Consider the following 11,199-nt stretch of genomic DNA (forward strand, 5'->3'; position numbering starts at 1 on the left):
TGAGATAAGCGAAAATAAGTGCAATGGGACCGAACCCGAAATAGACCGAGCGTTCGGTTCATTTTGGTTCCCATGTGAACCGAGCCCGAAATAGACCGAGCGTTCGGTTCATTTCGCTTCCAACTTTTAGTTTTGATAAGTTGTTTTTGGTACTGACTCTGATTCCATCATACCTAGGCCTTGTAGGATTTTATTGAAACTTGCTTCAGGAAGGGCTTTAGTGAAGATGTCGGCCAATTGATCATTGGTTCAAACAAAGTGAATTTCTACGTTTCCTTCTTCCACATGATCCTTAATAAAGTGATACCTCAGCGCTATATGCTTCGTCTTGGAATGTTCCACTGGGTTATGACAGATCCTAATTGCACTTTCTAATCCGCAATATAGTGGGATCCTTTTCATATTGAGTCCATAATCCTGGAGTTGGATTCGGATCCAAATCACTTGAGATGTGCATGAGGCTGCTGCAATGTACTCTGCTTCGGCTGTAGACAAAGAAACACACGTTTGTTTCTTAGATTTCCAGCTCACCAACTTTCCGTCGAGGAATTGACAGCCTCCTATAGTGCTTTTCCGATCTAGACCACATCCTCCTAGGTCTGCATCTGAGTAGGCTTGAACAAAGAAACCAGAGCTTGAGGGATACCAGAGACCGAGAGAGGACGTTCGCTTCAGATACCGGAATATGTTCTTCACTGCCAGCATGTGTGGTTCATGCGGATTTTCTTGAAACCGGGCACAATAGCAAACTGAAAACATTATATCAGGCCTGCTAGCTATAAGGTACATCAGGGAACCAATCATTTGGCGATAAAGGGTTATGTGGACTGCCGGTTTTTCCAAAGATGGTGTGAGCTTGTTACCGAACGCCATAGGGACTTTGACCTTTTAGTCTCCCATCATGCCGAACTTGGCAATAAGAGTCTTGGTATATGTTTCCTGGTTGATAAAGATGCCTTCGGGTCCCTATCTAATATTTAAACCAAGGAAAAAGTTAATTGGACCCATTGAGCTCATTTCAAATTTAGTCTCCATCAACTTTCTGAATTCAGCCGTTAGGCTGGGATTCATTGAGCCAAAGATGATATCATCGACATAGATTTGAACGATCATAAGGTGGTTACCTTCCTTTTTACGAAAGAAGGTTGGGTCAACCGAACCTTGTTTAAATTTAGACATCTTTAAAAACTTAGTCAGTGTTTCATATCATGCCCTAGGTGCTTGTTTCAGACCATAAACAGCTTTATCCAGGATGTAGCAGTGATCTGGATGCTTTTCATTCACGAAGCCAGGAGGTTGCTCCACGTACACAGTTTCTTCAAGTTCCCCATTCAGAAAAGCGCACTTCACATCCTTCAGGTAGACCTCGAAATTCTTGTGTGCAGCATAGGTGAGAAAAATTCGAACTGATTCCAGCCTTTCCACTGGAGCGAATGTCTCTTCGTAATCAATTCCTTCTTCTTGGCAATAACCCTTCACAACTAACCGAGCCTTATTTCGAATCACATTACCCTCGTTGTCCATTTTGTTTCTGAATACCCATTTGAGACCTACGACTGAGGCATCTTTTGGTGTTGGAATGAGTCTACAGACCTTATTTCTTTCAAATTCATTGTGTTCATCCTGCATTGCCTGAACCCAATCAGAATGATCGAGAGCAATATTGACGGTCTTAGGCTCAATTTTGGAGATGAAAGAGTCGAACATGCAGAATTCTACTTTGGAGAATAATGAAGTCTGCTTTGCCTTCAGTTGAGATCAAGTTAGAAATTTTTCAGATACATCACCCACTATTTGAGATACATGATGATCTCTGGTCCATTTGGTGAGAGGAGGATAGTTTGGATCATAGGATGGATCTGTTGGATTAGTGTCTAAGTCCATAACTATTTTGGTATGTACTTGACCCGATGGTGTATGGTCCTTTTGGGTTGCCTTCGCCAAAGAAACTTGATAGGATGAATTATGGAGAGAAAGGATTAAATATGATTTATTAATATATTATGGGAATAATATATTAAAGGAGAAATCATAGTGTTTAATTAATATTAGTCAATAATTAATTGGTAATTAGTTTTGTGACTAAAGGAGATTAATTAAACTTAAGGGACTGGAATTGTAATTATAAGATAATTGCAATTTGGGCCATGGATTGCCTTTTATTATAAGGTGGACGAATTCTATGGGGGAAGCCCATATGAAATCGTCCAAGGCCTTAAGGAAAGGGCTCCATGGGTTGCTTAGGGCTTAAGCATCCAAATTAGGGTTTCCTTGTTAGATAACCCTAATTGCCTCCTATATAAAGAGATCCCTTATGACCAAGAACGTGGCTAAGCAACCTTCTAGGGTTTCACACGTTTTTGGGGTGCCTCTAACCTCTCTCCTCTTCATTCTCTTGCTTATGGTGTTTGTGAACCATTAGAGGAGTGACACTTGTGACTCTAAACCTTCCAAAGTCAATACAAGGAGATTTGGGATTGTTATTGCTATATAACAATCAAGATAACATCTTAAACCTATCCTTATATTAATATGATTACTTGTATGCTAGAATTAGGGTTTATAGTCTTGGATAACTTGCATGTACAATAGAGAAACCTAGATCCAAGCATTAAGGTTTGTATGAGCACATAGGATGTTCTTAGGACCAAAACCCATCAGTGGTATTAGAGCCTAGACTGGTTTCTGTTGTATTGATGCTTGATATGGTTGAAAAATTCGAATTTTTGGTTTCTGGAGGCTAGACTCGCCGAGTCCATAGCTGAACTCGCCGAGTCCATGCAGACTCGACGAGTCCATGCTTGACTCGACGAGTCAACTCGTCAGATGGGGATATCTTCGCGATTTCATGTTGTTTTTGCTTATGGAAAGTTGCCTTATAACATTAGATCAATATAAATCCGTTTTTTTGATATATATGAGTATATTCTTGATCTAATTGAAGATATTTATCAATTAATAAAATATTTGTTTCCTTATGTGATAATTGATTAATTATTTTGATTAAATTGGTAAATTGTTTTGCAAGAAATCATTAAATAAATCAAATATGGATAATTATGTGATTAATTGTTAATTTAGATTATTTGTTATTTGATCCTTATGTTATGAAATGTTTCATATTTTCCCCTTAGGTTTTATAGTTTAAATTTGAACCCAAAAGTTTTGTTGTTTTGAAATTTAAATAGTTAAAACCCTAATGTTTTGAAAAAGGTTTCAAAACTTGCCCTCAAGTTTTGGAATTTAAATTTTGATTAATAGTTTAATTTTGATGTATATTTAAATTCTAAACCCTAATGTTTTGAAATGTTTCAAAACTTACCCTCAAGTTTTGGAATTTAAAAGTTGATTAAAGGTTTAATTAGGAATGTTAAATTCTAAAACCTTAGTATTATTTTGAAAAAGTTCAAATAACACCCTTATGGTTTTATTAATTAATTAAGGTGTATAATTAAAAGAGGTTTAATAAATCCATAAAAGTTTAGGTTAACAATTTAATTGAATTAAAGGTGTAATTATTAAAATTGACCACATAGTATTTTAAAAGTGTAAAATACACCCTATACTATATATAACATTAAAAGTCTAACATTATATATATATATATATATATATATATATATATATATATATATATATATATATATATGTATGTATGAGTAAAAGTCAGTCTTACTGTTAGTAGGCCTCATTCACGAAGCTGGTCTATAAGGGGTGTTTAAGGAAATTGCCTATAAGATGGCGATTGAATGGGTATCCACTCTTACCCACCGCACTCTTGACTAGTGGAGGGTCATTAGCCGAACGGGTAGGATAGGACGAAACCTTCCATCATAAGTATAATGAATTACTAAAGTAACTAAATGTTTTTCAAATTCCCAATCTTAGTTAGTTAGGCAAAGTGAATTGATGTAATTCCATGAAATTACACTTTGTGCCCTTGTGAAGACGTTAGTGGAGCGTGTGTGGTTTACCGGCACACTAAATGGTTCTAAGAAAAGGTAGCAAAGGGTGACTCAATGTTTGTCATAGTTCGGTGGAGCGTGTGTGGTTTACCGGCACATCGAATAGGTGACTGTAACATGTGAGGGCACCATGTAAGTTTGCATGGTTATTCACACCCGCTTTGTGATCCTCGGCATCCCAGTCACAAACAAGAGGGGCATATCGAGATTTAAACATGCCATTGAAATGTTCAATGAATCTCATAGGATCTAGGAGTTTTCATAGATTTAAAACTTAAATTTCTTTTTCGTTTTTCATGGTGGAAATTAGTGAATCGTCATTCACTTACCTTCAAATGTTCTGCAATTTGGGTTACGGCATCCCTCTCCCGAGTTGTAGAATATTGTGTTGGGTCCTAGCCTTAGTATTTCATTTGGGTGATTTACTAAGGACTCAATCAATCAACTAACTTGAATTCGTTTTCTCCCGTTTTGTAGATGTCAAAGTTCGACAACTATGGTCTTCCCAAATCCCGTGGAACAAGCATTCCACATGAAGATGATATTCCACGATTCGATCGAGGAACAAGAAATCATCCTTCACTTCCTCCACCTCCTCCAATTATTCTCCCTAACCCACAAGTTCAAAGGCTTGAAAAGTTCAAGATCACTCAAGCCCTTTTGGCAAGTAAACATAAAGAAGGAAAGCCGGTGTGTGCACGCGTCCTAGGGATGAAGTCACACATTGATAGGTTAAGAATGTCGGGATCCGTTGTCTGTGAGGAAATGGTTGTTGATTGGATTCTTCAGTCACTTCCTAACTCATATAGTGAGTTCGTAAGAGAGTACTATATGATGAACCGCGACGTGACCCTTATAGATCTCACCTATATGCTTATTACTGCTGAATCAGCAATGGTTTGGCGCAATAGAAAAGCAAAGTTGATTGGTGAATCTGCCTTCAAGACCTCTATGGATATGGACAATGGCAACGAAAGACATGCTATGATCGGAAAGTTTGATCATAAGAGAAAAGCAATGTCTGAAGTAGTTCCATGTCCTGTTCCAAATGAGTCAATCTGCTTTTATTGCCAAGAAAAAGGGCATTGGAGACAAAGCTGCCCCATTTACCTAAGAGATCTAAGAGATTGGAGAGTCAAAACGTATGGCTCTAATATAGGTAAAATCCATTAACTAACTCTTTTAAGCTTCTATTCTATATTCTTAATACATAATGTGATAAGATTGCAATTGATGTTTTGTAGGATCGAAGAAAAGAAAGAAAGCTTAAAGGAAGAAGTGAGCAGAATCTAACCATGAAGAATGGATTTCGATCGCATTTCTCGAAGATTAGAATCTTGAGCTACTACTTAGAGTTAGAATTAGATTGCTAAGAAAAATGTATTAGCATAGTTTTTCAATGAATTGCATTGTAAGGACAAATTTTTCCGCAATAAAATAAGTCTTGATTTTATATTATTTATTTATCCTTGCAATGGCGTATATGATAAATTGATGTTTGAATGTTTCTATTATTAGCAATAATAGATTTGGTTCTTATTATGCTATGGAAATGTCAAGAATTTACCAAATAGGGAGAGTTTCTCATCGTCCAAGTTTTAATTGGATAGAAACTTGGAATCATGCAACTTGGTTGCGTGATGAATGAGAAATTTCATATTTGGAAAGACTAATTCATTGACAAAGTGTCAAGTGAAGGACTAGGAGATCGAGTACACAAAGTTGTGTGTTGATCAAGTCCACCATAAGAGTAACAAAGATATTCATCATGATTTACTAAAGGTTTAGTAAATATGATTATACTTACAAGATTAAGTGTAATTATGGATTGATTGAAAAAGTTTAAATCAGTAGCAGAACGAATAAAAAGAATCAAGTAGGCAGAAAGATAAAGGTTTCTCCATTCTAAGAATAAGGGAGAGTAGCTTTTATGCTTTATGATAGGTCTTAATGATTAAGAACCATATCTCAATTGATCCTGTAAGTGAGTCTTAGTGCAATTGTATGTTTAAGAAGAGGAATCAAGAATTGAAGAAATGGTTAAATCAAGAAGTCAATCATACTTCGTTCCAAAAACAAGTCTTAGAGTTAAGATTGTGAAATTGAGTGGAAAAGTATTAAAAAGGTTTGTAACATTCATCAAATGTGGAAAGTTGTGATGTCTTGGATAAGAAAAAGACCAACTAGGACCAATTTATGAAGAGTATGATAAAAGCTACACTAACTCTTGAATATGTGTTTGTCAAGAAATGTTTTGACAAGAGAATCCTATATGTCAAGGAGTCAGTGGGAGTCTTAATGGCCTTGAAAGGTTTCAAGAACAAATCAAATAAACCTTGTCGATAATCACTAGCACATGAGTTGAGGTTTACAACCTATCGTGTTGACATTATTTTGTTTCTGTGCCAATCCAATTGAGTTAATTATGCATGTGAGTCCTATGAGTTCTCATTTGAATGCATAAAAGGCAAGGACCTTTATCAATGGAAAGTACATTGATAAGAAAAGGTGAGATGCTTATTACTTGGAAGACATGGTGGGCAGCTGTTCTACCATAAGGCAAGAAATCGAGATTAAGAAAGTTCAATCCATATGAGTTTGAATTTGTCGTAAACCTTGGTTGTAACAAATTCACATGGGTAGGAACACATACACCGTTTTAAATCTAAGTGTCATAAGATTTCCTCCTTCATGAAAATGATTGTGAGGAAATGCTTTCACTAAGAAAGATTTTAAGAAGATAGTGATTGTAAAATTGCATTCTCGAATTCGATTATGGTTATGGAATCCCTTTCCATAATTTGAATTGTGAGGTTTGGCAATTAGTCTTAATTGTTTAGACACACATATGAGCTATCGAAGGCAAAGGTGTATAAGTTCAAGAAGCCTTGATAAAAGATTGTCAAAGCACTAAGTATTAGAAACATGAACTTAAGAAATTCAATAAGCGTTGTTTTTCTGAAAGTTAAGATGTTTATGAATACATGTCGAAGCTAGTGGGAGCATAAGTGTTATATTTTATAATAATCATCATGATAGTGGGAGCATAAAAGTTATGATTGTATGATTATTAAGGCACGTATTGCAAGTTGGCAATATTAATTATAGAAAACAAGAGTTATACCTTGCAAAGTTGTAACGGTTGTAAAGTTGTTTTGCTATAATTAAGGGAGAGAATATTATGCTTCATTTCAAATCTAAAGGATTAGGTTGAGAAATGTTAATAAATTTAGTCAAGGGTACATAGTGTGTTCTTAAAATTTCGATTATGATTACGACATTCCTCTTCACAATTCGAATTTTGAGAACATAGCAACTAAAACATTATGCGTCGTGTCTCATACACTTCGGGTATAGGATCGATTGCAAATGCTTTAATATTTGACCATTCTAAAATTTTCCAAATGTCGAGCGCATTTAGAAGGAAAAGGGACTAGAATCGGTTTTGACTAAAATAATTAAACAACTATCAAAGGACAATCCAAAGTTTGATGAGGCTTGGTTGCTTGTGAGTAGTTGGAAGCATGGTATTGAATGGACCATATGGACATTATTATGAATAGTAAAGATTCTATTAAGAATGAGTTGTCATATGGAAAATGTGGAAATGTTTCCATATTGGATGGATCATATCGACATCATTACGAATAGATAAGATTCTATTAAGAATGAATTGTCATATGGAAAATATGGAAGCATGTCCATATTGGGAATTGAATATTGAAAATCTATGTCTAGATTAGAAACTTTTATGCAAAAGGATGTTCAAAGGAATGTACTTTGAGTGAGAGACATCATATCTAAGGAATTGTGTTGTAACAATCTCCGTTAGAGAACTTTGTAATATCATTGGCAATAGTCTGTGTGACTTTGGTGCAGTGACATTACAAAAGGATCATTGCATAGAATGTTAGAATCTAGCATATTTTATAAGTAAATAGAATTTGATATTCTCACACTTATGAAAAAGGATTTGGAGTTTTGAAATGAGAATGATTGGAAATATGTTCAATTTGATCTATTTCACAAAAGTAAGAACCATAGGTAAACATTGTGTGCATGACTAAGAGCATGGGACAAGTGTAATAATTCAAGTAAGAAGTTAATTACCCGAAACGACAAATAATGAGTAATCGATATGGTGATAAATAAAAGGAGTTTTATTTATACTCAAAGGTTTGAGACCATATGGGATTAGTATTATTCTTGTGTTTCACATTTGCATGTTTTGACTTCCAGAATAATTGAATTTATTAAGAATAATTGAATTTATTAAGAATAATCGAATTATTCGAATGGGCCACATTCGTTCATATGTTGGAAGTAGATATGAATGAAGACTGTCGTGAATTGGTGTGTGGATTGTCTAAAAGAGTATTAGACATAAGCAAATGTTTACTGCAACGTTCATGAGTGCTTATGAATATGATTTGAGCATTGGATTAAACCCACGCTCACTTGGATTTCTCCATGGATTGTATCACGAGTGATTGGTGAGATGATAACATCTTATATTCTTGAAACCGAGATGTGTGAGTTGTATCTTGCGAATCGGTTGCACATTGATAATATGTAAACGCACTAGTAACTTGGTGTTATAAAACATATTGTTGTGTGTGATTCGGTGAGTGAGTGCAAGCAAGCATTGTATCAAAGTTTATCCGTTCCTTTTATCCAAAGTATGATAAAAGCGATATCTTTGGGCCCCTCAATGATTTAGTAATGACAAACATAAATGCTCGGCCGGGCAAGGGCTAATTTGATTTGTTCAATTAGTCAGTCGTCATAAATCGGGAATCGAGATATAGTACAAAGAGAATGATTTGAAATCGTATCTCATATGATATCTAGAATGGAGGAATATATGATCCCTTATCTAAGGACATGCGTATCTGATAGGATCAAAGTTGACATCGGCTTTGGAAAGCTACGATTGCAGATCAGGATCTGAAGTCATATGCAGAATAGTTATTAGACTTATCCAAGTGGGAGACTGTTGGATTAGTGTCTAAGTCCATAACTATTTTGGTATGTACTTGACCCGATGGTGCATGGTCCTTTTGGGTTGCCTTCACCAAAGCAACTTGATAGGAGAAATCATATTGTTTAATTAATATTAGTCAATAATTAATTGGTAATTAGTTTTGTGACTAGAAGAGATTAATTAAACTTAAGGGACTGGAATTGTAATTATAAGATAATTGCAATTTGGGCCATGTATTGCCTTTTATTATAAGGTGGACGAATTCTATGGGGGAAGCCTATATGAAATCGTCCAAGGCCTTAAGGAAAGGGCTCCATGGCTTGCTTAGGGCTTAAGCATCCAAATTAGAGTTTCCTTGTTAGATAACCCTAATTGCCTCCTATATAAAGAGATCCCTTATGACCAAAAACGTGGCTAAGCAACCTTCTAGGGTTTCACACGTTTTTGGGCTGCCTCTAACCTCTCTCCTCTTCATTCTCTTGCTTATGGTGTTTGTGAACCATTAGAGGAGTGACACTTGTGACTCTAAGCCTTCCAAAGTCAATACAAGGAGATTTGGGATTGTTATTGCTACATAACAATCAAGGTAACATCTTAAACCTATTCTTATATTAACATGATTACTTGTATGCTAGAATTAGGGTTTATAGTCTTGGATAACTTGCATGTACAATAGAGAAACCTAGATCCAAGCATTAGGGTTTGTATGAGCACATAGGATGTTCTTAGGACCAAAACCCATCAGGATCCAATTCGGCATTTACCATTTCTTCCAACTCTGATTAAATATCATTGTCATAGAGTATATCGGAATTCTCCCCCTCGATAAATGATGAACAATGAAGTCTTTCTTCAACTAATCTTTCGAGTTGATCCAGACTTTCGGTTGTCACTGGACTTTCGGGTGCTACTGGGTTTTCGGGTGTTGCAGGACTTTCGGGTGTTGCAGGACTTTCGGGTGCAGCGGGGCTTTCGGGTATGCCAAAAATTGGATTCTCCCTTTGAATATGTGAGTCATGTTGATTTGAAGAAGATAGATTCTCCCCCTCGACTGAAGTACCGCTGTGGGAATGTTCTTTTTGAACTGGTTCTTCTGGTCCCATTTGTTTGGTTGCATCTTCAACAATCTTCTTAAGGTGATCAATCTTATTGTCTGCTGTCGTGGCCTCAGAGTGAGCAGATTTCTCAGGTTCATCAAATAGATCCATGAGCTGGTCAAAAAGATTGGCAATAGAGGCTGTGACTTGACATGTTTGAGAGAAAATCTCTCCAATTGCTTCTTCAGAAGATTTCAACTTTTTGACGTAATTGTCATCAAACGTCACATAATAGGTTTCTTCAATTCTTTTAGAACGCTTATTCAACACCCTGTATGCCTTTGAACTAAGAGAATATCCCAGAAAGATACCTTCATCAGCTTTGACATCAAACTTGTTGCGATATTCTTTGGATTTGAAGATGAAGCACCTGGAACCAAATACGTGAAACAACTTGACATTCGGCTTCCTGTTGTTGATTATCTCATAAGGAGTTGGAGAGAAACGCTTGTTGAGATAAGACCTGTTCTGAGTAAAACATGATGCAGCAATGGCGTCAGCCCAGAAATATAAAGGAAGGGAAGCAAAACTTAGCATGGTTCGGGCCGCCTCACACAGGGATCGGTTTCGCCTTTCGACAATTCCGTTCTATTGAGGTGTATAAGGGGCTGAGAAAATGTGACTGGTGCCTTTTTCTGTTAAGAAATCTTCAAATTCTTTGTTTTTGAATTCCAGTCCATTGTCGCTCCTGATGTTTCGAACGACTTTCCTCAGTTGCACTTCGACTTGCTTGATAAAGATCTTCAGCTTGGAAGTCACTTTAGATTTGTGCTTTAGAAAGAATACCCAAGTAGAACGTGAGAAGTCATCAACAATAACAAGAATGTACTTGTTACCGCCAATGCTCTCAATTGATGATGGACCACATAAGTCGATGTTAAGCAACTCAAGTGGTTCAATAACTTTTGTGTTTATGATCGTTGGATGACTTTGGCGACTTTGTTTCCCTATTTCGCAGGCAGCACACAACTGTTCACGATTAAACATGAGCAACAGAAGTCCCCGAACATGACCACCGGTAACTAGCTTGTTGATGTCTTTGAAGTTGAGATGTGAGAGCCTTCGGTGCCATAACCAACTTTCATTTGAATGAGCTTTGGACAAAAGACATATTGCTGGATTCCCTTTAATTGGTTGGAGATTCAGAGGGAAC

Source organism: Lactuca serriola, chromosome 8 (genome assembly GCF_051521515.1).
Source record: "Lactuca serriola cultivar US96UC23 chromosome 8, Lser_US96UC23_V15, whole genome shotgun sequence".
NCBI lineage: Eukaryota > Viridiplantae > Streptophyta > Magnoliopsida > Asterales > Asteraceae > Lactuca > Lactuca serriola.